The sequence below is a fragment of the Chionomys nivalis genome, chromosome 3 (genome assembly GCF_950005125.1).
Source record: "Chionomys nivalis chromosome 3, mChiNiv1.1, whole genome shotgun sequence".
Lineage (NCBI taxonomy): Eukaryota > Metazoa > Chordata > Mammalia > Rodentia > Cricetidae > Chionomys > Chionomys nivalis.
In genome coordinates this window covers 69,353,628-69,379,846 of record NC_080088.1, presented here as the reverse complement: position 1 = coordinate 69,379,846, position 26,219 = coordinate 69,353,628, and the positions used below count along the sequence as shown (strand labels likewise).

The window sequence follows — 26,219 nt, the reverse complement described above, 5'->3', positions numbered from 1 at the left end:
AATCAGATCTGGAGGAAGTAACAAAAAATAATTCATCTTCCAGCTATTATATTCTGTCCATTACAGCATCCCTTTCTGGATAGTGCAGAAGCATCTTCAGACATGTTGCACTTGCATGGCACCTGGATATTATTGAAATATCTCATGCTTTGTCAGGTACAAGGAATTCCCGAGTCTATAGGTGAGACGTGTCCAGGGCAATCATATGAGCTACTGACAGGCAAAGCCCATGCTAAGGTGGTAAGAAGTCAAGCAGCATTGGTACCACAGTGGCCACAAGAGTCAAACAAATAGCCAAGGGCAGGTCAAGTGTATCTAAGACAGGCAGGCTACTTTCCTTGGGAAATAAGCGTAGATCATAGGGCCTGTCATTGGCCCTTATTTTTTAGATTACATATTCTCTGGCAAGAGTCTCACCCTTCAGTCTTTAACTCCATTAGGAATGTTTGAAAATCCGTTGTGAATGGCGGCTCCCTTCTGTTGCTAGAGTTAATAGCCAGCACCGTATATAGATTTCGTTTAAAATCAGTTTACCCGGTTACTGCTAGTGACTACAGGCACTATAGAGCAACAGTATATACAATACTCCCTACTCATCGTAACTTGGGTGTTCCCCTTAGTCCCGGGACAACACTGTGCTCTGATCAGAATTACTATTAAGGGGATGAAATGAAGAAACTGAGCCGGCTTTCAGTCCCTGGCTTAGGACAAAGTCCTCCTTCCCATTCACTAAGAGGTGTGAGGATGCCAGGCTTCCAGCGCCTTTGTATATCTTGAAGCTGAATGGGAATTTGAGGTGATGAATTGAGGAGACAATTAGACTGTATTTTTTCAATGATTTCCAAATTTTGATCAGATTGTCAATGTCATAGCAGATCTTTCTCATACTCAACTTTGGAGCAAAAAATAAAATTTTAAAAATGCCCTGATATGTGCGAGCACTAGTTCATCGCTCTTATGTGAAAGTTGCTCTTGTATCATTGTGCTCCAAACAAGTATCAGAGTCTGTAAAAGTACATGGTGTTTCCAAGTGGGGCCTGTGATGTGCTGGAGGAATCTGCAGGCCTCATCTATGACCTTTTATCAAGGTAGGCTAACCTGGATCATTTTTCTGAGGCTCCTGCAATCAAAGTCAAGTGGCTTTTGGAATATGACTGAAACCTCCTAACACAGAGGAAGCTCTTCACGGCTGGGAGATGAATTTGTGGGTAAATTGTGAGGACCATTAAGTGTGATGACCCATATAAAAGCTAGATATGTGTGGTGGCCCTCCTGCAATCCCAGCACCAGAGAAGCAGAAACCAAGGGAGTCAGGCTGGCCAGAGCAACAGAGATTGCAAGCTTCACATTTAGCGAGAGAGACCAGGAGTTGACCCTGCCTCGAACTACAAGGAATCTACTGTGATGTTTAGGAAGGCTGTGGCCATGCAGCTTATTTAAAAACAAACACAAACCTAGCTTTTTTTAAGGGATGGTATGTATGCACACATAGGGCATATATGTGTATGTACTTATGTTCACCCATGTGAACATGATACGTAAGGTTGATTTTTGGTGTCTTTATCATTCTGCACCTAATTTATAGAGGCCTACTCAGAGAAAGAGGTCATGTCACAATCCTTCAAAGGTGTTATTTCACCTTTGGTAATCAGAGAAGACAAAAGTACATATATAATAAGCAAGGCATGTTTTGACCCCGGATATTATAAATCCCAGTTCAGTATTTGTTATAACTCCTGAACAGAGGGTGTAAAACTTTTGTTTGATTCTTACTGGAAGAAGGTAATGGCCCCAAATGACTAATAGCATCACTGCCAATTTGGGGTGTCGGTGGATTGCATATCATTTTTTAAAAAGTGGAAATATTTGTTTCTCAACATTGTCGTGTATTTTCACCACAGATTCAATTTGCAAATTAAAAACGAAACTCAGTCATGTACTTTTCCCTGTGATTATGGAAGAGAGTGGTTCGAGACTGGTATTTAGCCATCTGTCTGTGCTGGGGGAAGGCAAAAAGAAGGATGAAGCGCCATGGCATCTTCTGTCAGTAGGGTGGTCTTCCGCCGATGAGGAGTGGGCCCTTTGGCAGACACTGTCTAAGCAGAGCACTGCCGAATCCAATTCCTCCTGTATTGAGTCTATTTGGCTGAAAGATGTGATTTCTTCCATCAGAAGTAAGCTCCTAATTTCTATCGGAGTTCTTTCTTTACATCCTTTGATCAGTCAGAAGAAAAGCTCTTGACTTCTTTGTCATATTTTCAGCCAATGCTGAAGGCAGGGGTCATCTTCTCTAATTAATTAGCAATGACAACGAGTTGGACATTTCTACAGCTGGAGTAACTCCCAAGGGAGGGCTAGCCACTGGCTTTCACTTGTTTTTGTTTATTTAGATACTAATGGAAAAGATGCTTTGTATCTTTAAACAGGGATTTAAATCTTTAAATCTTCATTACACTGAGGGTTTCAGAACACTTGACAGTGAACCTATTAGGGCTTTTTTTTTTCTTTCCTCTGCTGTATTTGGGATCTGTGGTTTTAATTTTTCTACATTTTAGAACATGAAAAAAAAAGAGTGGAAGCATGGGAAAGATGAGGAAAAGAAAAGTGTGAAGAAAGAGAAAGTCAGAACTTGTGAGGTCAGGATTATATTTGTGTTCCCACAATGCCTTGAGCAGCGAGTTTGCGTGCTTCAGTAGCCTGCAGTGTGCTCCCAGTACCAACCGGGTTGAGATTCCCCTGAGAACACTGTAATAAGCAAGCCCTTGCAAGGAGCAGACATTTCCTTCTCAAAGTCCTCTTGAAAATACACTAGCATCTTTTCTTCCAGGCTGATTTATACAGGCTATCTTTAACTCTGTTTCTCTGTGTTAACTTCCTTCTGAAGAGGCCTATGTGTTTCTTGCAATATTCAGGTAAGGTGGCCCAGCTTGCTGGATGCCAAGGCAGCGTTTTGGAGGCATCGTGATTCTCAAGCATATATTGATGAAGTGAGTTTAGCAATCTGTTTTTTTGCCATAGACTAAGATCTAGATTAGCCTCAGCCATGGGGCTGAGGGGACAGCTGTTTGCTGATGTGTGAAGACACGGGTGCTGTGCACCCGAGAAAAGTTGCAGGACTATCTTCCCCCGTATTATACTTATGTTAAAGTCTAAAGTCATGTTCTATTAATGCGCCCTTGAAATGCCCTCCAGGATGATTGGTTTTTAAAAATGTCAGACCCTCCCTCAATGCACCTAACACAGAAGGTTTCATTACCAGAATGCAACAGACTTTTTTTTTTTCATTTAGATTTGGGACATGGAGATACATAATAGTTAAGGAAAGAAAAAGTGTCAAAGGAATTCTCAGTCCTGTAATTTCTATAAAAATTAAGAAAATATTTGAGATGGTGTAGTACCGTTCCATACATCCCAGTAGTGTCAAAATGTAGAAATGTCTTTAGCTTCTTACAGTGGTGTGTGTAGAGTGGACTGCAAGGAACGGCTGGTATATTAATGAGCCATCTTTTTGGAAATCCTCGTGTTGGCTGCCTCTCCTTCCTAGGAACAGAGGAACAGTAAGGAAACATTCAGGGCCTGCAGAAAGGTGGGCTGGGACATGCGTCTAGCCTCTGCCATTGGCATCTCATGCCGCATGGTGATGAGGATGGAAACGGTAACTTGAGGCCAGTGGCAGGGATGTTGGTCACTGCCCTTGGGGACCACTGTGGCCCTGCATGACCATGGACATTAAGTGAACTCAAGTCCAAGCTTTATTGTTCCTCATTCGTGAATCACTTGCCTGTGTCATGTGTCAAGTTCCTAGAAAGCCGCAAAGTCAAATATTTTGGAGATTATCTGCGTTCTCAGGGTAGCAATGACCTGGGTCTTGGCATCGCTGGGTATTTGGAAGGCAGACGCTCCGTATCCATGCTGTTGCACATGGACTTACAGTGGCCTGGGCTACTGTGCGCTATGCACAGGCCCCAGCCTAGGCAGCTGTGGTGCAGTGTGAGTGAGGTCAGCGGTTTGGGGGAAGTGGGAAAATCCCCACTACATCCCTATAACCAGGCTTTCTCTTCTCCATTCCTCATTGTCCCTTATGGTTCACGGAATGATATACAATGGCCATACTTTAGATTTGAAAAAGTGAGTCCATTATATGTTTAGCAAGCGAAAGTAAAAAGAGAGAAGGGGTGACACAAATGCACAAATCATCAAATTGGAGGCTCCAAACATGCAGCAGAAATCATCTGGGGAAACCCCTTTAAGATACCCAGCTGCCATTCCCAGAAAGAGAGTCCTAGGCACAGCACGCTTTCTCCGTAGGTAAAGCTTTTAAGAAAAGAACATATAACAGCAGGAAGGTATGACATCATCAAACTAGACGATACAGGCATCCAACAGAAATTGACTGGCACACTGAAGCAGGATGCTAGAGGACCCAAAATGTCCAGCGCAGAGTAGTGTCCCAATGTATCACACACACCCCCGACACTTTTATATCATGGTAAACAGTAGGAACTTCTCTTGGAAATGCTTTTACTTCTCACTTTTCTCAAGAACACGTTTCTACCTCATGAGCTGTGTACCTGAGCTCTTCCCTCCCTATCACAGGGGAGGGGCATCAGTATCCCATCCAGGGGCCTGGGAAGATACTTGACAACAAGCATGCTTATGTCTGAAAGTGGGGACACCATTTCCTTTTGCTTCTGAGTTCCTTTGTTTCTCTCCTGCACCCTTGAAATCATCTGTGTTTGCTGTGATCTGAGTCTAACTCAATGGTAGAGATCAGACCTGTTTTGTTCTAGGCCCTGAATTTGATCACTAGCTCTGGTGGTCAAAAAAAGGAAAAGGAAAAAAGAAAGTTTTCAAGTGTTTTCCCTAGCGTAGTGTTTTGCACTCGGGCAGCCACGTGGGAGAGGTCAAGAAGTTTCTCACTTTCCCAGTGCTTTCTCATCAGGCCTCTGGCTAGCCACTCTTCTGGGATGTAGTCCTGTCCACTGTGGTTTAAATTTACATTTTTCTTTTGACTGCTCATGTTTAATACATGTGTTGGATACTCCTATTTCTTTCTCCTGTGTTAGTTTTCATCAAAAATTTGCCAATTTTAATTGTGCCGTAACCTGAATAGGGAAGAGTAAATACTGGGTGATAAAGAAACATGAGAACCTGGTGATGGGCACAGGAGGCTTGAACGAGGTATAAAACTGTGTTTTCTATCGTTTTAACCCTGTTATATTTTGTTCTGCTTTCGTTTGTGTTTGTTTGCTGGTTCGCTGTAGTTAAGTACATAGAAGTATGATTGGCAATGAGCGTATGAGCTGCAGAGAAGCTCGACAGCCCAAGAATGGCTGTTCTAGCTGCTGCTCTCGAAAGAACTGTAGGTGTTTTATAATTCCAGCCCTGCCTATGCCCGCCCTTAATATTAAATGTTAGTTTCCAGAGCCCCATCCTAGTACTTAAGAGAGGTTTGTTAATTTTATTTTTCATCTATACCTTGTATGTGTGACAGTGCCTAAAAATTCACATCGCTAATGTTTTTTTGAAAAATTAAATAATTGCAGCATCAGATATTAACAATGTGGTTTTTCTGTGTTCACAGTAAAAACCTATTTCAAATTATTGATTTCATCATTTTGCTTCATTGTAACTTTATAGCAAAATAAATCCCTGGCTTATGGACCTGTACTTTTGAAATTTTCTTTCCTTCCTGGCCGAGGCAAACCCTAATGCTTCCCAATTTCAGAGGCAAGTCTCTGGTTGTTCTCTTCCTTGAAAACAGAAATGTGCCCTTTATTGATCAGTGGTGAGTATTACAAACTAATTAATTTAAATATACAATGTCAGGATTTTTCCCACGGTGGAAGAGAACTTTTGGGGGGCTTGGTGGAGAGGACAAAGATGGGAGGATATGACAAGGTCTCACTATGTAGCCCAGGTTGGCCTTAAACTTGCAGAGGTCCTTTCGGCGCAGTGTTCCAAGTGCAGGGATTTATAGGCAGGAGTCTCTCTGCCTAGTTAAGTCAGCTGTTTTAGCTCTGTGTCATTGTTCCAAAAATAAAGATTTACTTGTTATTTTAGATCTCTGATTTCCTGGAAGATGGAAAATCCAAATTTATAAATATTCTTAGCCAATAATATGATGTGTTTGCTCCATTTCTTCCTTGGAATTTAAGGAATGTTCTTTAGAAAATATGGTTCTTTTTTCCTGACTCTGAGTTAAAAACGTCACTGAACTGTATACAATAGCATGTAATTTTTAAAAAGCACACGGTATAAAGTGCACGAAGCATGTTCACACACAGGGAGCACCCACAGTATTTGCAGAGTTAGCCTTTCTAGTCTCTTTGCCAACCCTGAGCACAGGAGGAGAGATGTGAGGTCACTCGCCAAGGCCCACCCAGCGGCGTTATCTCCACCGCAGTGTCTGCCTCCCTCCATCCCTGGGTGTCTTTGTTTACGTAGTCATCTCATCGTTCAGTTGTCCAAACATAAAATATTCCTTGGGCCTAGTGGTTTATACACTTATATTTAGCATTGTCTTTCTGGGACCTACCATTTGAAAACCCAGTATCTGTCAAGATTTGAGGAGGTGAAACTATAGCCTAAATCTAAAATCAAGATAAGAGGTCCTGGTTTTTTTATTCCGTTTTTATAAATGTCATGCATATTGTTGTCTCTGTTGTTATGTATCTACGGATTGTTCAGATGGGAACAAATGAAGTGTGTGTCTGACTCTTAGTGCTCTTCATTCGTTACTCTTTATGGTTCATACAAGTATTCTGTCATGCCAGTTTGCATAGAATTACCTTAGGTAATGTCTCAGCATTCCATCATTATAAAAATATTGTAGGGCATCAACTTATTGAGAAAATGCTGATTTTTGTTTACTTGTTTTGAAGGATTGCTATGGCATATGAAGCGTATTGGCAGAGAGATACTTCCAGAACAAGGCTTGATTACTTCATGGCCAGGACCTGAGGGAGAGAATGGAAAGAGACTTGGGATTGACAATACCCTTTGGGGCGTGCCTTTAAGGACTGAAAGATGACCCCCACCCCCAGTAGGTCCCAGCTTTTAGCACTTCTGTTACCTCCCAATAGCATCAAACTAGGTACCAAATGTATAATAAGCAGCCTTTAGAGGGCTGTGAACATCTGGACTACAGTAGAAGTCACTTACAGTTTATCTGAGGAAGCCTGCTACTAAGCCATCCATAAGACAAACATCTGTTCAGAGTTATCTAGGGGACAGCTGGTGCAGGTGGTCTCTGCAAGGACAATGAATAATGGGTCCCTAAGAATTCCTGGAAAGCTGCCTCGAGAAGATAGAAAATGACCGTGCTACCATGGCCCATGGACTAAAGCTCTCCTTAGCCTTGTTTTACAAATAGCATTTACGTACAGACATCCTCGCTAGTCCACATAATGTCCATGATGTCTTTATTCCTCAACAGGGACAGTGAGGTATCATGGAAATCCTATGGCCTACATAGCTTAAGACATGATTTGTATGTCACTAACAGAGGATGGTCCCTGATCCTTTGTCAAAAACGTGATAACTTGGAGCCAAATAAGATGGCTCTGTGGATAAGAGTGCTTCTGTAATGCCTGACTTCCTCAGCTCAGTTCCAGGGACCCACATTATGGAAAGGGAGAAGCATATGTGCGTGCACACTCATGTGTACATGTGTACACACACAGTCATACACACACACACCTCACTAATTCAATAATAAAATTTTTTAAAGGAAATAAGAAAGCTTGAAATTATGTTGCTTCTTCCTGCGTGCTGATTTTTTTTTTTTTTTTAATCTTGAGTTAGAATGTGCTGCCATAGTTGGACTTTTTAGGGAGAAAAGAAGTAAATATAAAAGTGAAAACTAGGGGCTGGAGAGATGAGTCAGCAATTAAAAGTACTTGTTCCTCTTGCGGGAGACCAGAAATCGATTTCGAGTACCAAAGTGGCAGTTCTTGACCCGCGGCAACTCCATTTCCAGGGAATCTGATACTCTCTTCCAATGTTCCTGGGAATCATTCCTGTATGTATTGCAACATACATGCAGGCAAAGCACTCGCTTATAAAATGAAAGTAATAAGTCCAATAAAAAATTTAAGTGAGAGATTAACTCACTGTTTGCAGAGTGGTTCCAGCAGCCTGCCCGGTTTTCCCAAGCCTAATGAAATAAATACTCCTGTTCAGTTTTCCTATCTAGGTGTTCATGAGGCTTGGCCATTCAGCTGGCTTCCCTATGATCAGCTTATTCTCTGGAATTTTTCATGGCATCACTTTAATTCTTTGCTATGATATGTGCTTATTGGGTATATCTTATATCTTATTGTGTCTATATTATATATTATTATATCTTCATTATATCTGTATTATAAAAATAGTGTCTTGGTTGAGATGATTTGCATCTGATGTGTATTTTCTGTTGTGTGTGTTTGTGAGAGCGAGGTTGTGTCACCCTCTCAGTCACTGCCACTTTCTCACCCCTTATAGAAACCCCTTGTCCTTAGCAGTTTCGCCCCTAGCATAGCAGCTGCAGATAGTAACTCAGCTATCACCATCAACGCATAGACCGATTCTGACATGGAATCATATATGGTCTTACATAACTGTCTCATTAGTCTGGTTTTTCAAACTCCATCCGTTTGTAGTGTAGATGAGTAGGTCCGTTCCCTTTTTGTTACTGAATAGTAACCTCACCGGTTTTCCAAATCGTATCTATTCTTTAACAAGCTGATGGCTTTGGATGTTTTCCTGCTTTCTGTTTGTATTTCTGGGGCATGTCTTTCCAGCTGTCTTGCATGTATGTCTCGCAGTAGAATTGCCTAGTGATCGTGAGCATTGTGAGGTATTGCTGGACTGGTTTCCAAAGGAGTAGCAGGACTGTTCTCCAAGACCGATTGCGTCCACGTGAGAGATGTGCAACGGTCTCAGCCTCTCTGTATTTTCCAAACCTCATTTGATTTAAAAATCTTTACTTTTTAAATTAATTAGCTGGTTTCGGTGAGACCATACTGTGTAGCTCAGATAGGCCTCAAACTTCTGATCCCCTCCTGCCCCTGCCTCCCAAGTGCTAGGCTTATCTGTTTGGTCTGACTCCTGTTGTGTGACCTTCCCTTCAAGTAGAAAGGCATGTACTTTGGGAGCAGGAAGCATGCATGTGCTCTCCTTTATTTGTCTCTGACACAGTCAGTACCTATCCCGAGTCAGGCACTCCTGAGCAAATCAATAAAGCAATCATAAGTGAAATGGTATTTATTGATTGCCATGGATTCGTGAGTTGTTTACATGGATTTTTAATGTATATTTTAAATGAATGTCTTCTTCTTTAATTGCAGTTGTGCTCTTCAGTCTGGTCGGCTGCTGAAATCCTACTTTGTATCATAACAAATTAATCTCCACTGGCTGTAGTCTGTTTTAGTCACTGGGGTGAATTTCCGGCCCCATACCGTTACAGTTTTCCTTCTTTGCGCTACAGTAACTTGAGATGCTTTACCCCTGGCCTGTCGGGGTGAAGCTGGTTTCATGCTCAAGGGTCAGTATGGAAATATTGCTTCCCACTCTTCCCCCCATTCAAGCCTACTCCTCCCACTCACAATCCTCATCTCTTCAGAAGTGTTGATTTTGCTCTTCCAGAAACTCAGGCTTGAAACCCGAAGCCATTTTTTACTATTCTTTTCCTCATAATATATTCTTCTGCGTTTCCCTAAAACCTCATATAGGATCTGCACCTGCCCAGTACTCCGGTGCCCATGGGCTGGCCTGCCCCATCACGTCGCCTGAGTCGTAATTGATTCCTATTGCTTAGCTCCCTTTGTATCTGTCTGTCTTCATGCTGTTGGTCTCCACAGTGATTCTCTGGAAGCCCTGCTATCTTAGTACAGTCTTGGTGTGCTGGTGAGGCCCCTCTAACGCCATCCAGGGATAAAGACAAAACAACTGTGCTTGCAAGTCTCTTTGTCCACTTACGACTGTCACGATCTTACCTACCGTATGTCACTACAGTCCTTAGCGGTCACTTTGCATTCAGCCATGCACCTGAATACAGGCCTTGACTTTGCCTCCTTCTACTTAGAATGGTCTAACAAGGTATCTCCGTGGCCCAGTGTATATCCTATATGACATCATTCACATAGTACTTAGTGGAGGTCTTCACCACTCCACCAGAGATACTCTGTAAACTCTCTCCACTCTGTTTCATTTTCCCCTGTAATATTTATCACCACTAAACACACTGTTTTCATACATGTATTATGTGTGTGATATTTACATATAATATGTGTATATACAGAATGTCAGATATGTTTGAGTACTGTTTGTGTGCTATGCAAATATGTGTGAATGTTTACGTATGTGCTTATCTATGTGAATGAACTTTGGGTGGCATTCTTCAAGAGACATCCTCATTGTCCCTAAAGGGACAGTCTCTCCTTGGGTCCTGGGACTTGCAGATTTTGCTAGAGTGGGTGGCCACCAAGCCCCCAGGGCGCCTTCTTTCCTGTAGTGGGTTTACAAGTGCTCTCACGTGTCCTAATCACCGGTGGGTGCTGTCTATCTGTTGCCCTCAGGCCCGTGGGAGAAGCACTTCTCTGACTGAGCTATCTCCTAACCTCTTGTTATCCATGTTAATCATTTAGATGTTGTTTTTTAGGTTTTTTTTGTGTGTGTGTGTATGTATGTGTGCTTGTCATTTTAACTGTTAACATAGCTAATGTGATTTAAACACAGCGAGTTCTCAGTGAAAAAATGCATTTCTAACAAAAGAACAAGCAAGCGTTGGTTTCAAAATCTCCCTTCCCGAAAGTTGTATCCAGGTAGCTCTGCCGTGCTGTGACAGTGTCTTCTGAGAAGCGGGAAGGCCATATGATTCTGATGTCACCATGTGTGATACCCACTTCTAGAGGAATCCCGCGAGTTTTCTCCTCTCCGTCTCCATCTTGTCCTCCGCCACCAGCAGTTGCTGTAACTCCGTGTGTTGTCTGTTGACTTTGGATTTCAAAGGAGAAGACAGATTGTGCCCTCCACTGTGGTGATAGATGTCGAGGCGCTTTTTATTCTAAAATGCCACTTTAACTTGACGAATTGTTCTCCTGCACTGCTGGGCTTAGACTAAAAATAGGGCCTAAGATTTTTAAATGATAGACAATCTTTTAAATGTCTTAAAGCTCTATGGATTAATAACTGCCGATATTGATTGTTTTTGTCAGGCCCAGTGCTAAGAGCTTATGTGGATTGACTCATGTTATCTCATTAGCATGTTCAGTAGATGAGATGATTCTCCTTCAGATAACAAAGCTGACAGAGATCAAGTACTGTACTTGATTTTCATTTTATGAGCTTTCATAAATATAAACATAGGTGACTATTAAGACAGAAGGGCTCAATTATATGTCAACTTGCGCATTGTAAGATCATCCCTTGAAAAATCAGAATATCCAACTATGATTTGGTGCCAGGGTTGGACTCAGAAAATGATAAAATTACTTTATAAGCTCTTTTTTTTTTAGTATAAAATTCTGTTTATTGGAGAGAGGCAGTAAGATACAATCAGTGACCCCTGCTCTGATTCATATAAATATTCCTACTATGAACTGTCTAGTCATCTTGACTCCCCTTCCTTTTATCCTCAATCTTCTCCATGTCCATTTCCTCAGCTGAATTTGCATTGGTGACATGTTTTGAGCTGGGTGGCATCCAGGGTTACTGATTGAAATAGCCGACTTAGGGTGAGTCTTGGAATCAATGACGTCTGGACCAATGCTAAGAGGATGAGCTAAGTTCTAAGGACCGAATGAAAGCCATTACAGGCTAAGGAAATAGGGGCAATGCCAAGTCCTCCAAGCCTGCTGTTTACAGGGGTAGAAGGAGCGAGGGTGAAGCCGTCCGTGGAGAAGAATGGAGTTAAATGGCACTGGAACACCTGCCCAGATTGCAGTGAAGGATTGGTGAAGCCACTCCCCTCACCGGAGTGTGTGCAGAATTTTCCAGAGAGGACAGCCTAAGTGGGAAGGGCCCTTAGAAGGCAGGCAGCAGTATGCTCGGGTTCTTAGGCTAGACTGGCAGGTGGAATACGAGGAAGAAGAAAGCCAGTTAGTAGCTGCTTTTTCATTGCCCGACCTCTGCTCCGACACTCTCCTTGGTGTGATGGGCACAGACCTGCACAGTTATGACCTAAGGAGGTTGCTGATGTTGAGTGGCGTATGCCAGATATGTTGATGCAGTTGTCAAAATAGAATCCTTCTCATAGATTTGGTAATCTTTCAGGACTCAATCTGCTCACCCGTTCTCCCTGATTCATTACTGGCTCAACTTTCTTTTTTCTTCCTTCTTTTAATCTTTTTTTTAAAATCTACTTTTTATGGAACTGGATCCTTTCCACCAGAATCAGGTATGAGTTATCTCATGCTAAACAAGAATGGGTTCTGAGGAGACCACCTCTCGGGGCTAGCGCCAAAGGCCATCTAGGAGGATCAGGACTTGCTGTGTGGTGCCTCTGACTGCCAGTCACACTGCCAGTGTGTGTGGATTCTACTCAGACCCGGATTTTTCACCTTGCAGAAAACTGAGCCTCAGGGGGCATTAAACCTTGGAGGCATTCTCCTCTAGCAGTGGGGTGGTTACCGATCTAGGGCTTCCCTTACCTCATTTGTCTTATCCAGGAGACTAGAACTGTTGCTAGAATTCCAGCAAAGAATAACCAAAGTTCCCGCCCTAACTTTCCTACTACACTTTACTGCCTGTTTATAAATAGGTAAAAGATGCTCAGCAATGCTCACCAATTGTGAAATCACTTCTCTTTTAATGTCAGGCAAGCCTTGCGTGTTAAGGTCCTCAGTGTCACTCCTTAATATGAAGCCACAGAGTGACAGCCAGCAAGCTTCCTAGTTATTTTTTGAACAAAGGATATCAGGCTGTCTCTTTGTTATTCATCATCTAGTCCAGTGGCTCTCAACCTTCCTAATGCTGCGATGCTTTAATAAGGTTCCTCATGTTGTGGGGACCCCCATTCATGAATTATTGTGTCCTGCTTCATAACCATAATCTTGTGAGGCTAACAGTTTGTACTATTAGCACAGGTCGGAGCTGGTCAGTTCTGTTCTGTGCTGTCTACATTGGAATGAGTTACACTGGAGTGCGTTTGTGATTGTTCCCAGCACACTACTGAGTACTTCCCTGGTAAGAAAATGATCTCCGTGTGTGTCTCAGCCACTATCCCCCATGTGCGTGGCTAATTTTACGTCAGTTCTAACATGGGGCACTAGGTCTTTGGCCTGCCTGCTGTCTCTTTCTGCAGCATAAGCCCCATGCTGGCTGTTGCAGGACACATAGATATCACAGCGTTTTTGACTCTCTGTATCAGTGAACTAATGCAGAGTAGAAGCGGGACCATTAGAAATAGTCTGGGAACTCATCCCTATGACATGGTAACTGGCAGTGACATGGACTCAGATTGTAGCAAATCATATTAAAGTAGCTTGTTACATATGGCTAAATGTCCCTGAGCCAGCAGAATAGCTCAGTGGATGAAATGACTTGTCACCAAGACTGACAATCTGAGTTCTGTTCCTGGTGCTCATGTGATGGAAGGAAAGGGCCAACTCCCACGAGTTGCTCTCTGACCTCCGTGTATGCAGTTTTGACACATTTGAGCTCACATACACACACACACACACACACATACACACATGCACACACACAGATGCATGCATGCATGCACACGTGTGTATGTGTAACATTGATGCACATGTATGTATATACATATACATACATATGTGTGCATCTACATAGACACACAATAAATAAAAACGTAGTAAAATAAGTTTAACAAAAGAAATAAAAACGTACCTCCTTCATTTCCCTTATCTGTCCCCCCACATTCCCATGATCACAGTGATACAGCCTCACAGGAGCAAGGGTGGGTATCCATGGCCATACTGCTCAAGACCCTCTCAGGACTTCATCACAGTCCAGTATAGGTGTGCGCCCTGGATGCTGCTATTCCTTTTTCTCCATCCAGATTTGTTTAAAAGTTTTCTTCTACTCTGGCTACTTGCTTGGAAGTCATTCCTTCTGTGACTTACTCCTTCCCCTTGCTTTTATTTCTTCATCAAGCACTGTTTTTTTTAGTATTTGCCATGCTGTGTACCCCATTTGAAAGATTAGACACCCATGATGGTGTTGACAACAGAAACAGGAGAGTCCTCAGACCTTGTTCTTACATTCAGTTGAGTGCTTAGCCAAGACTTCTCTAGGGAGTTCCCTTTATTCTGGCCTAAAGGGAGTGTGGTTGAGATTGGGGAGACTGGGGAGAGGAAGATGACCCCAGTGGTGTGCTGCTGGATGTTGCAGCACTTCTTATGGACTTGCTCTGGGTTTGCAACAGTTCTAGTCTCCTGGATAAGACAAATGAGGTAAGGGAAACCCTAGATCGGTAACCACCCCATTGCTAGAGGGGAATGCCTCCAAGGTTTAATGCCCCCTGATTTAACAGGTTGAGAATTTCGAATCGCCTGTCTGTTCTGGAGACTCTAAGTCATTTCTTTGAGAAAAAAATCTGAGTAACATTCTACCAAGACTCGTGCCTCAGTACTAAGACCATGGGAGAATGAATGCTTGTTGGACCCACTTCGAACCTGTTCCTGTGTTCTCCTCTGGTCTTGAGCTTCCCTCGGATTCTGTTGTCCTTTTTCCTGTCCCTCATTTGCAACTACTCCTTTGACTCAGCGTTACAGAAGTCAGCCTGTTGCTGACCATATCACTGAGCTTTCCTTGGCGCAGACAGAGGACAGTCTGGCAAAGTATCTCATTTGCCTGCAATCCCGGGCAAGTCATGGGCTCTGCATTACCCAGTGTGATCAGAACCAATGGGGGCATTTGAATATTTACACTTTGCATAATTATCCCTGGTTATACCAGTCTGTTAGTATTTTAATTTTTATAGATGAGCTATATGCTACTGCCAGCTTATTGAATTCTGGACTACTTAGGGGAGGGATGACAGTAATACATATCACTGTCTGCTGTCTGATAACACAAGGACACCCACCAATCTAACCAGAGGCCTTTGCGGTCATGGCCCACTATACCGTTAAGTACAATTCCTTAGAGTGGCTCTGAAAATGTTCCTGCATTGGTGGTGTCATGGTTTCCCCAGCTGCTCTCTCTATAACTTGATGAGAAGAGATAAGCATAGGCAGCCGTGTGGGCTAACCGCCCTGAAGACATTTAGCAGTGACAGAAGCAGGTTTGTAACAGTATTAGCTTAGCCCTCTTGTGGGAATGGCTATCTGTATACTGAGTTATTCAAAGTCGTTATGGGAAAGACTATCCCAAACCAGGTCATCTATTTAAAGTGAAGAGATGCTCTGTTTAGAGCATTAGCTTTCGCAGGATTTTGTGTCCCATGGTGATTTTCCTAACACATAATCACCTAACAGTGATTTTCCTGATGCTATCGATACATTAAAACCAAATGAGATTGGGTGAGGGCCAGCATGCTAGCACAAAGAACCTGCTGACCTTTGGCCAGAAACAGGTATATACTTTTATAAAGCGTACAGGTGAAATGGCAGAAAGAGAACTGGAAAATTCGTGGCATGTCATTGTGCTTGTCAGTCTGATTCGCAGGTCTGTCTTTGGTGGATGCCAACTCGTATATTGTAGACTGTAGAGCTTTTTCTGGTTGCTCTTTTGATTTTAGTCTGGAGCATTAATTTGGAGTCTTCGAACTTTTTGATCCCATGTTTTGCCTTGTTCCTGACATGGCTCACTGATTCTCTGGGAGAACTCTTAGATGAGCTGTGTAGTTTGATTAATCCCAAAGCATACACTGGCTTCTTCCATCTGGTTTAATACACGATATATTGGCAGAAGACCTATGCAAAGGCCGAATAAAAATGTTCCATATAAACTATGCCTATATAAACCATAGAAAATAGAGTCAAATAAACATCAAGCACTAGGAGGCACTTAGTGCTTTAGATTCAGGAATCAGAGTTTTTTCCTTTTCATTCTTTTTCTCAGACATTCAGGTCACCATCCTGAAGTTTCCCTATTTAACTTTATCACAGGATGGGGGAGCTTATGTAGCGTGTTTTTCATATCCTTATTTTTCTTATTTGTCCTGCAGACACTCACTGGCCACTTATTTATGTCAAATCTTTTTCTTGGTGTTATAGATTAAAAGGAGATGATGTTCCATCCCTCCCAGGTAGTAGGGAAAGAAATATATGGCGGGATTAACTCTTGGGTCATTTACTTAAGACCTCCTTGGTGTGGAGGATCTAATAGGCTAGAGCAGAAGCAGCAATCCCTTCCTGTCTGCCTTCTGATTCAGCAATCTCAGGGGTCCTTCCACTTAACCAAAGACTTCCAGAAACAGTGAGACAGAAATAAGCTCTGCGCTTTGTTGCATAGATCACAGATTCCACGGATTAACTCTGTTCCGATGAGAGGTTTTGAGTGGGTCCAGTGACATCTGGAAGGAGGAAGAGTAAACGTGACATCGCTAAGATTGCAGCAGAAACCCCGGTCTCACTTTCTGGGTTGTTAGGGAGCTGGTTGTTAGTATTGCTCCTTCCCATTGCGCAGGCACGATGGGAAAGGCTGGTTGCGTCTAAGTAGGCTCTGAGGGTTTGGATGCATCTCTAATCCACTTTCATTGGAATGGTGGAGCGTAACGCTCACAAGACACCTTGTTCTCGGGAGCTCACCAGGACGTTTGGTTCTACTTTCTCCACAAATAATGTGAGAAAAGGCTTTGCCAGATTATGCTGACACGCTCAGGCATGGTGTTTTGAACCATCTAGGGTTGTATGTCCAAGCACAAGGGAAATACAGACAATCCTGTGTGAGTATCAAAGGGGCTCTGTCTCTGTGTGGGGTGGGGTGAGCTTGGAAATTGCCCCAACAAATCAGCATTCTATTTACACATCCAGAAGTTCTGTGTTTTGTAACTTGTTACCGTGAGCACTGAGACGATATCCTGGGGTGTGGAGAAATGATGTCGCCTTCACTTGAAATAATGAGCATTCATTTCTCACATCTCTCAAAAGACACAATAAGCTCTTAATGTTTGCTGAAGTGAATGCTGATTCCTGATTGGAGTTCAGTACTAAAGGGAGTTCAGTGGCCCTGCTGATGCTGATGGGGCATGGGGAGAAGACAAATTGGGGAGGGGAGAGAGAGACGGGGTGCCCTTGTATAGGATATAGGGAAGCTCTACCATGCACAGAGTTGGGATTACACTGACAGTTGGCTTATAATTAAAGACTCTGCTTTTGTTTGTTTGTTTGGTTGGTTGGTTGGTTGTCTTTTAGACATAGTATGTCTTTAGAGTCCCTACCAACTTCCTGAAACAGACATAGAAAGGAAAGTTGAATCTTTTATAGATTCATGGATAATAGATCCTAATGACCTCCCAGTGACAGACACTCAAGGCTTTAAGTCAGACCTGTAGGATACTGGTGTGCCTCTTCTAACTGAAGCAGTCTGCATAGCATGCACTTCTGCTGTGTGCTGCCTTTGGCTTCCCAAGGGGTCTCTTTTATGCTATTCCATTTTTCTGTATATGGTATTATCCAAAATGACAGACACTGGCCACAGGAAGTAGAAGCTCTGACCTCAGGGTGAAGACCAGGATTGTTTTCTATACCATGACAAAGATTAATGGCATATTTTTTTAAAATCACATCTTGCCACGCCTAAATTCATGTTGATTTGTTTTATTCCTGAGCAAGTAGCGTTTATTACTATACCGTGCACTTCTCGATGACATTGACCATACCGTTAACATCATGTCTGCATAGGCTTGCTCGCACCACAGTTTATTCTAAATCAGCAATCTGGGGTGAGTTTTCCAAACTCAATGATTCCAGGGATGAGGGCACATTTGTAGTCGATTTGTCTCAGCAGGTGACATCTAAAGAAGTAATTAAGGCCCCACGTTTCTGATTTGCAGCACACAGCGCTGTGCCTTTCCATTAGAGGAGAATAAGTGAGAGGATAAAGGGAGACTCTCACATTGCAGTCTGTGTGACCTGTTTTTGAATAAACATCATCATATTCCACAGTCAATTATCTCCTGAGTACATGGTGTTCTCTAGCCAGATAGAGGGGGAGGAGAAAGGGAGAGAGAAACAGAGGCTGTCAGCAAAGGACACATGATCTGAAGTGTACATTCTTCTTTTGTCCGCTGAATAATTTTATACAATTTGGGAGGGGGTGAGGAAGATTATACAGTATTCTTATGTGATTTCATAAATATCAAATTGTAGTCTTCAGTGAGAGGGACGAGCATGGTTAGGAAAACAAAATGAGGCTTGTTATGTTCAACACAGTAATGGGCCTCAAAACACCAAAGGAAAAAAATAAGTCGTTAGTTAGCCCTGTTGAATAGAAGTGGTCTAATCACGGCAGCAGCGAAAGTGTCCCATTGTACTGTGGCTTCGTTACATGTTTTTGCAAGACTCTACCGTGCCAGTAGCAGCATTATTTTCCATAGCAGCCCGGCAAGGGTTCTGAATCTAAGAGCAAAACCGTTATTTTTGTTTATAGCTTGCAACTCTGCCGGGAGAGTAAAGAGTGTTTTGGCTGCTATTTCTTTTATCTGATCTATTCTCTTCACCTATGAAAAGATCAAAATTGTAGAAAAATATGTGTTGGGGTGTGATCACTAAAACACTTAGGCTTGATCAAGCTAGTGTTGGCCACAACGAAGACTAAGACAAGTATGTACACAGCCCCGAGAATCAGTGGGGGATGGTTTGCTTTTATTTGTCTTTTCTTTGTGGTTCCTAGCCCCCCTCCCCGCCACCCCCGAGGTAAAATTGGAAGCAAAGAAGTTTTAGCTGCCCCAAAGTACAGAAAGACTTCTGTTAATTGACATGGGGACCACACAGTCTCCCACAATAGCTGTGGCACTTGGCTGTTCTGATAGAAACCTCTTTTTTTCTGTGTGGCTTGGGGTTTAAATCCAGAAGCCTTTGATCCTCATCCTCTCTCCTGATTGGGTACTAGGCAGTGTGGCCCTGATCCAAAGGTCATGTCCATACCCTTGTTTTTGTAGCGGTGAAGTCTGATTGTTATTGATAATATTGGTCCATGCTTCCCTCTTTATTCATATGCTTAAGACCTCTACATTTTAGGGCATAAAGCATCATCCCTGTGTTACACCATAAGGCTGACCATGGAAGACCAATAGTAGACTACCCCTCCTTCTCATCATACCAACCAGTCCTCAGAAATTATTTATTTCTCATTTTAGATGCTGGACAGTGACTCACTGTGCCCTGGAAATATTATCGCTGTAGTAATTTTCTTATGTGGCTCAGCTTAATGTTCGAGAAATGGCTAGTTACAAGTCCAGACACTATAAAGATTGGGCTAAATATTCTAAAAATAGGATGTTTGGTTAACATTTCAGAGTCAACAACTTTCCTCCAGCCACACACGGTGCCGGACGAAGAAATGGAATAAATGGCCTCATGTAGCTCTTGGTAAAACCATGCAGGAGGCGAGGAACCTGCTAACACTAAGGGTTTGGAGTGTGCTGGACCCATCTTCCAGGGATGTTATGTGGAAGGAATCCCTTTTTAACTGAAAAGATTAGTATCTGGAAGAAAAATGTCTTCCTTGTAGTTGATAGATGGCAAAAAAGCTGACCCAGAAAAGTAGTTTCAATTATAATAATATGAAGGTATCAGAAAAACTGATGACTTTTTGGCCACTGAAAATATTTTTCTCTAGTTTAGGTGTGAAAATAAGCAAGCTTGCTAATTAAGAGTGGATAAGAGGGAATTTTTTTATCACTACTGCATTTGTTCCTTTTTTAAAGTTTTGAGTGGAGACAGAAATTGATGACCATTTAGTTTACTCTAGGATTTTGTAGAGGAAAGAAATCAAAAGATCAGGAAATTAAGGAATATCCAGGGCCAAAATGGCTACATTGTGGCAAACTATATTCAGTTCATTTTGCTAGATGAATGTAGCATTTTCATTCTTCTGTTTATGCAGAATCCAGAACATTCTGGTGTCTAACCCTGCCATCTCATCACTTCATCTTCATTATGCTGTTGGATTCCATTAAATACATACTACAGCAGTTCATCATAAGTAAATACATACTACAGCAGTTCATAGACTCATCAACAAAGTCTAGAAACACCTGAGACTTGGCTCTTCAGAATGCCGGCATATATATTGCTAGCTAGGTTAACTGTGATGGCAAAACCAACCCTAAAAGTAAGACACCCCGTTCACTGGCCTTGGTTCTTGAACTGCATTACAAAGAACACTAACACTGAGTGCTAGTGTTCCCTGTTTCATGATTGATGTAGTGGAACCAGTGGCCAGGCTTTCCCTTCTGTGATTGACTAAACCCTGGGACCAGTGACCACATCTTCCCTTCTCTGATGGATTGAACCCTGGGACCATCAGCCAGCCCTTCCCTTTTCTGATGGACTGAACCATGGAGCTGTGAACCAAAACAAACCTTTTCTCCTCTAAGTTGTTTTACTTACAGTGTCTTTTCACAGCCATGAGAAGAGTGATGAAGACAAGGACCAGACCTGGAATTCATCAGCTGGCGTTGACAAAGGTTTCTGTCCCACCTGGTTCCATAGCCTTTCAGTCCCAAGAAACACACAGAAGTCTACATTAATTATAAACTGGTTGGCCTATTAGCTCAGAATTCTTATTAACCAATTCTTACATCTTAAATTAACCCGTAATTCTTGTCTGTGTTAGCCACGTGGCTTGGTACCTTGTATCAGTGAGGCATTCTCATATTGCTTCCTCTGCATATGGGTGACAACTACAGACTGAGCCTATCCTCTTCCCAGAATTCTATTCTGGTTACCCCACCTGTACTTACTGCCTGGCTACTGGCCAATCAGTGTTTTATTAAACCAATACAAGTGACAAATCTTTACAGGGTACAAGATCATTGTCCCACAGTAAGCCGGGAATCACATCGCCACTACAGGATGATATAGAGATGTTGTGCCGTTTTTGCCAAATGTATACCACATGAGCCTGAGAATTAATTTCTCTGATATTTTCATTAGAAATAAACAAAGTTGTAAATTCCTCCAAGGGGGGGAAAAACCCCACAAATTCCTTGAATATATTAGTATAAGTAGCCTAGCAGTTTAGAATTAAAGCTTCAACTCTGTGTTTCTGTAACTTGCGATCCCAAGCATACCTTAGAACATACCTGAATTATTACTCTAAACGACTCAGTCTTTGTGTAAGATTCAGTGTTTATCTACTAAGTACCATCTATGTTGCAGGTTATGTTTGGACACGTGTACGTACACGCACATGAGTTACACACACATGCACACACATACACCAAGCAAAACTATTGGGCTGTTTTCCCTAAGCAACTATAACTAATGCAAATAGCAGAAACACTGACAGAAAGTAGTGCCAAGGTAGAGATAAAGATATTTAATATTTATAGGAAGGTAAAATATTACTGCCTGGTACTTTTTGAAAGATTTTCCTGAAAAACGCAATGTATCATTATCCAATATCGATTGAACACTCAGCTGTAAGGCAAGTGTTTATATTAAGAAAGAGAAATTAGATCATTTTTCCCATTAGAATATTCACAGTTAAGGCTGTTTCTGCCTCTTTTGCAGGATTTTGGCCTCCCACTCCTTATACTGGGTCACCTTTTTCAGCCTTACTACATGGGCAGGTGCTTATTCTTTCTACAACTTGATATGCCATGCTTCTTTGATATCCTTGGGAATCCTGCCCCTTCCTAAACAGATTGAACTGGAGTGGGGCCAGAAGGGATATGCAGAGAGAGACAGGGAGGAGAGAAGGGAGGGAAGACTAGCTAGAATGTAAAATTATTAAGTTTTTAAAAGAATATTCATATTTTGTGAATAGATAGAGGAATGAGATAATATGTTTCATTTTTCCACGTTGAAGTTTAGTAGGTTAGATTTCAGTAGAGAAAGAGTTACAATTCATTTTTAGCAAAGGGAGGCAAAGTGGGGGGAATTAAAATGCATCTCCATGATTGGCATGAGTAGAAGGTGTAGCTACAAGAGAAAGTTCTAGGGAAAGAACTATGGAAACTTGATTAATAGATCCCATCTTACAGAATTTGTCAAAAAATATTCACATGTCCTGGAGAAATTCTGGAGAATGTGGCCTCAGAACACAGAAATAGCTTACATTGGGAGGTATGGTAGTTTGGTTGTCCTCAGAAGCTCATAGAAAGCAACACTATTAGGAAATGGTAGCCTACAGACTGGGGAAAGACATGCACTAACTCCACTTCCAATAGAGGGTTAATATCCAAAATATATAAAGAACTTAAGGAACTAGATATCAACAAACAAATAATCCAATTAAACAATGGGGTCCAGCACATACAGTAGGAGAGGGAGGGGGAGGGGAGTGGGAGGAGGGGAAGGGAAATGGGAGGCAGGGAAGAGGCGGAAATTTTTAATAAAAAAAATATAAAAATAAGTAAAATAAAAATAATAAAAATTTTAAAAATGAGGTCCAGACCTAAATAGAACTCTCAGCAGAGGAATCTGAAAAGGCAAAGAAACACTTATAGTGATCAGGGAAATGCAAATCAAAATGCCTAAGATTCCATCTTACACCTGTCAGAATGGCTAAGGTCAAAAACACAAGTGACGGCCCATGCTGGAGAGTGGAACGAGGAGGACCCTCCTCCATTGCTGGTGGGAATGCAATCTTGTATAGACACCGTGAAAGTCAGTGTGATGGTTTCTCAGAAAATTGGGAATCTACTTTAAGATCTAGATATACCACTCTTGGGTATATACCAAAGACACCCTGTCCTTCCACTGGTATACTTGCTCAACTATGTTCATAGCTCCTTTATTCATAATATCCAGAAACTGGAAAACAACCTAGATATTCCTCAACCAACGAATGGATAAAGAAAATGTGGTACATTTACACAATGGGATATTACTCGGCTCTTAAAAAAATAAATGGCATCATAACATATGCAGGCAAATGGATGGAACTACAAAAGATCATCCTGAGTGAGGTAACCCAGACCCAGAAAGACAAACATGCTATGTACTCACTTATAAGTGGACATTAGCTGTAAAGGATGACCGTGCTTCAGTCCACAGATTCAGGGGAGTTAGATAAGCTTTTGTGTCCAATACTTCAGAAAAAAATTTACTAATACCTTCAGTCTTTTCTTAAGTAGCCAATCTAGGCCTTGAGTAATTTTTGATTAACAGTGTCTGAGAACTCAGTGGGTCCAGCGGGCTGTCCCCTGGACTTGTGGTTTTAACTGAGGCAGAACATCCCTAGGCGCTAAGTGCCAATAGCAGCTGTGTCTTGGGAGCTTGATTCCCTTCTTGGTAACACCCATTGTGCCTGTGGTGCTCTGGAATGGAGAGCGCCTTGCCCTTCCTCACTCCTCGTGAGGAATTGTTTGTAGAACCGTCCATTTGGAAGTCAGCTGGTTTATGCAATCTTTTCCTGATAGGATTTAAGCCTTGCCTTGTCCTCAGTATCCTGGGTCCGTTCCTTAAAAATATTTTTTAAAAGAGAAGAAAAAAATTTTTTAAAAGGATTCATGAAGGATACCTAAAATAATGTGTCAGATTAATAGATGTAAATTCAGTAAGTTTTATAGGAAAATGAGTGTTTCAAGCCACTGTGAGGGTCACAGTAGCTTCCCCTGTCACCGTCGCGTGTATCTTAGGAGTTACATTTCAGCCTTCGTCAGTTTAAACAAAGAAATAAAAAAAAGGAACAAAAAAACAAAGTCACCTAAGATATTTTCTGGCCTTCACCTTAGGTGGAGGCCCCATATTGATGCAGAAAATTCTCTTTCCTGATAGCAGGTTTGTAGCGCAAAGGGAATATTATGGGAGTGACATGGTACTATCCTTGGCCATTCATGTAAGTTCCTGGTCTTCCCTCAGTTTTCCTTCAGGGCTTGGCTTAGAATGTTGGGTCACTTGGTTACCTGTGATAGCAATTTAATGCAAAATAAACCACAGATATTGTATGCTAAGAGAATTCCGGTGGCTAGAGCTTCAGTCCTACAGCCTAGCCCTTTAAGCCACAAGAATGCTAGGAAAGTCTTTAGATAATTGTTTTTAGGGTATCGCATACATTCATTTGATCTGCTCTATAACTGTGAATGGCTTAAGGCAGTGTTTCTATGGTCTCAGTTTCACTAATGAGGCTACCGACACCTTTGTGTGAGGGCAAAGTTGTCCAAGTAGCTTTATCCATGGTAACCCAGTTTGTTGTGGGGAGCAATCTCAAAACCATTCTCTTATACATTTAGAAAGCAGAAACCCTGGAGTTGCCGAGAAACAGCGCCTTGCCACAGCTGACGTCTTCCTTAGCTAGTTCTTTATCTCTTCCCCATTTGGCAAGTGAAGGCCGCAAACAAGCTAGACGTGGTCTCTTTGATTACGTAATGCGGAAGCTTGGCAGAACAAACCTTGGAAGCTTGAAGGCCATAGTCCCTGGCATCTGGATACTTGGTGCCCAGTTGTTTTGATTTAGTGTGTTTACACCGAAAACGTGTCGTCATCTTTAAATTATTTCAGTCTTGATTCAGATCTCTTCCCTGTCTGTGCGTTTGTATTTGACTCACTCCTTCCTCTCCCTTCTTACAGTGAATGTCATGTACCCATCTGGGTACTGACATCTAACCCAAGACATCATGTGAGTGTCTCACCTATTTTTCGTACTTTGATGAGTCCTCAGCTCATCCTGACTTTCTTGCCCATTCCTCTTTCCTCTTCTACAGCTGGGACTCCTGTTTCGTACTCTATCCTGGGCTCCCTGATGCTAACTAACTCAGTAACAGAAGGGAGTGGAGTTGAACAGGGGGCTCTGCCTCCATGTTGATGCTGCTGGTCCTGTCCCATGAATGACACTGCTTGCCTTGTGATATCTTTAGTAGTCCTCATATAGTGCTTCCTGTACGTATACGGTACCCAGCACAGTTAACTAAGGAGTTTGACTTGGTGTCTGTTAGTCTATTAGATAAAGCTTATGAATGGATCTTTTATTAATAACAAGCCATTTCCCAGAAAAGACTATAAACAGAAATGAAGACTTGATTCACTTACTCCTTTTCTCTCGCCCTCTGTTAGGTTTGGTTTGATTTAGTGTGTTTACACCACAGGACACGGTCAGTACTGATGCCCTTCCAAGCTTAAGAGAAAACTTTCCCTGCCTCCAAGCCCGACCTCCTCAGACCTTTTGGACACCTTTAGGTGTCAACAAAAGCAGTGTAGATGTGAGACAGGGAATGCATTCACATTAGTCCCAGTTATTATGAGGCACACGGAGCAGGCATCCCATCCATCCTGTCCACACGGGATTAACTCAGACCATCTGAGGCCAGAGTTTACCTCCAGCACATTCCTTCAAGCAAAGGGTCACTGCCGGTCATTTCCCTAAAATATCATCGCTGTCCCGACCTGATCCTTCTCAGCTTCGCCTTGGATACACGAGCATACTTTCCACTCGTCAGAAAAGTGTCCCTGTTTTATAATTAAGCGTGAGGTGGCACCAGTTGAAGGGACGGCCTGATGTGGTCAGCACGCAGAGCCTGTGGTCAAAGATAGGACTCCAGTTGTCGTTTGGTATTTGGGAGCCTAAATGTTTTGATTTGTAAGTCTGTTATAATTATATCAGATCTTTTTCTTCTGTTGTGTTGAGGTTCAAAAGTTGGTTCGTGAGAACAGTCTCTGTTGACAATAACTTGTTAGATAAATAGGAAAACAAATTTTCAAACCTTCCTCACAGTCCTCTGCCTTATCGTAGTATTTAGTCTAAGCACATGGCATAGGTAATGTTATGATGAGCTTGACTTAAGTGTCTCTAGAACAATCTCTAGCCACTAGTGTGATTCTGCAGTCTTCAGGCCATACCAAGGATGATTTCTTTCCACCCTGACCTGCTTGTGTAAAAGATTCTGCTTGATGCACATAGGTAAATCTAAGCCTCCCAAACAGTCCATTTGAACTCACAGAGATTACATGATGCTGAGTCAAGACAGAAAGTTTGATATTGGTTAATGCTTCTGAGGTCTCCCTTCAGACCATCACCTATGGCCCGTTTGCAGTGAGATCCCTGACCTCTGTGCTCTGGTCGCCTACCCTCCACTACCCCCTCCCCAGTGTGTTTCTCTGTCTTGATGTCCAGGTCTCATTTGGTATTTGGGGAATGTCTCCATTTTGTGTAGA

General features: G+C 42.2%; 1 protein-coding gene across 2 annotated transcripts in view; it reads left to right on the top strand.

Annotated features, from left to right (window-relative positions):
* Window positions 1–26,219, top strand: part of Lpp (LIM domain containing preferred translocation partner in lipoma) — a 623,722-nt gene that overhangs the window by 391,529 nt on the left and 205,974 nt on the right. The gene's annotated exons all lie outside the window — the stretch shown is intronic.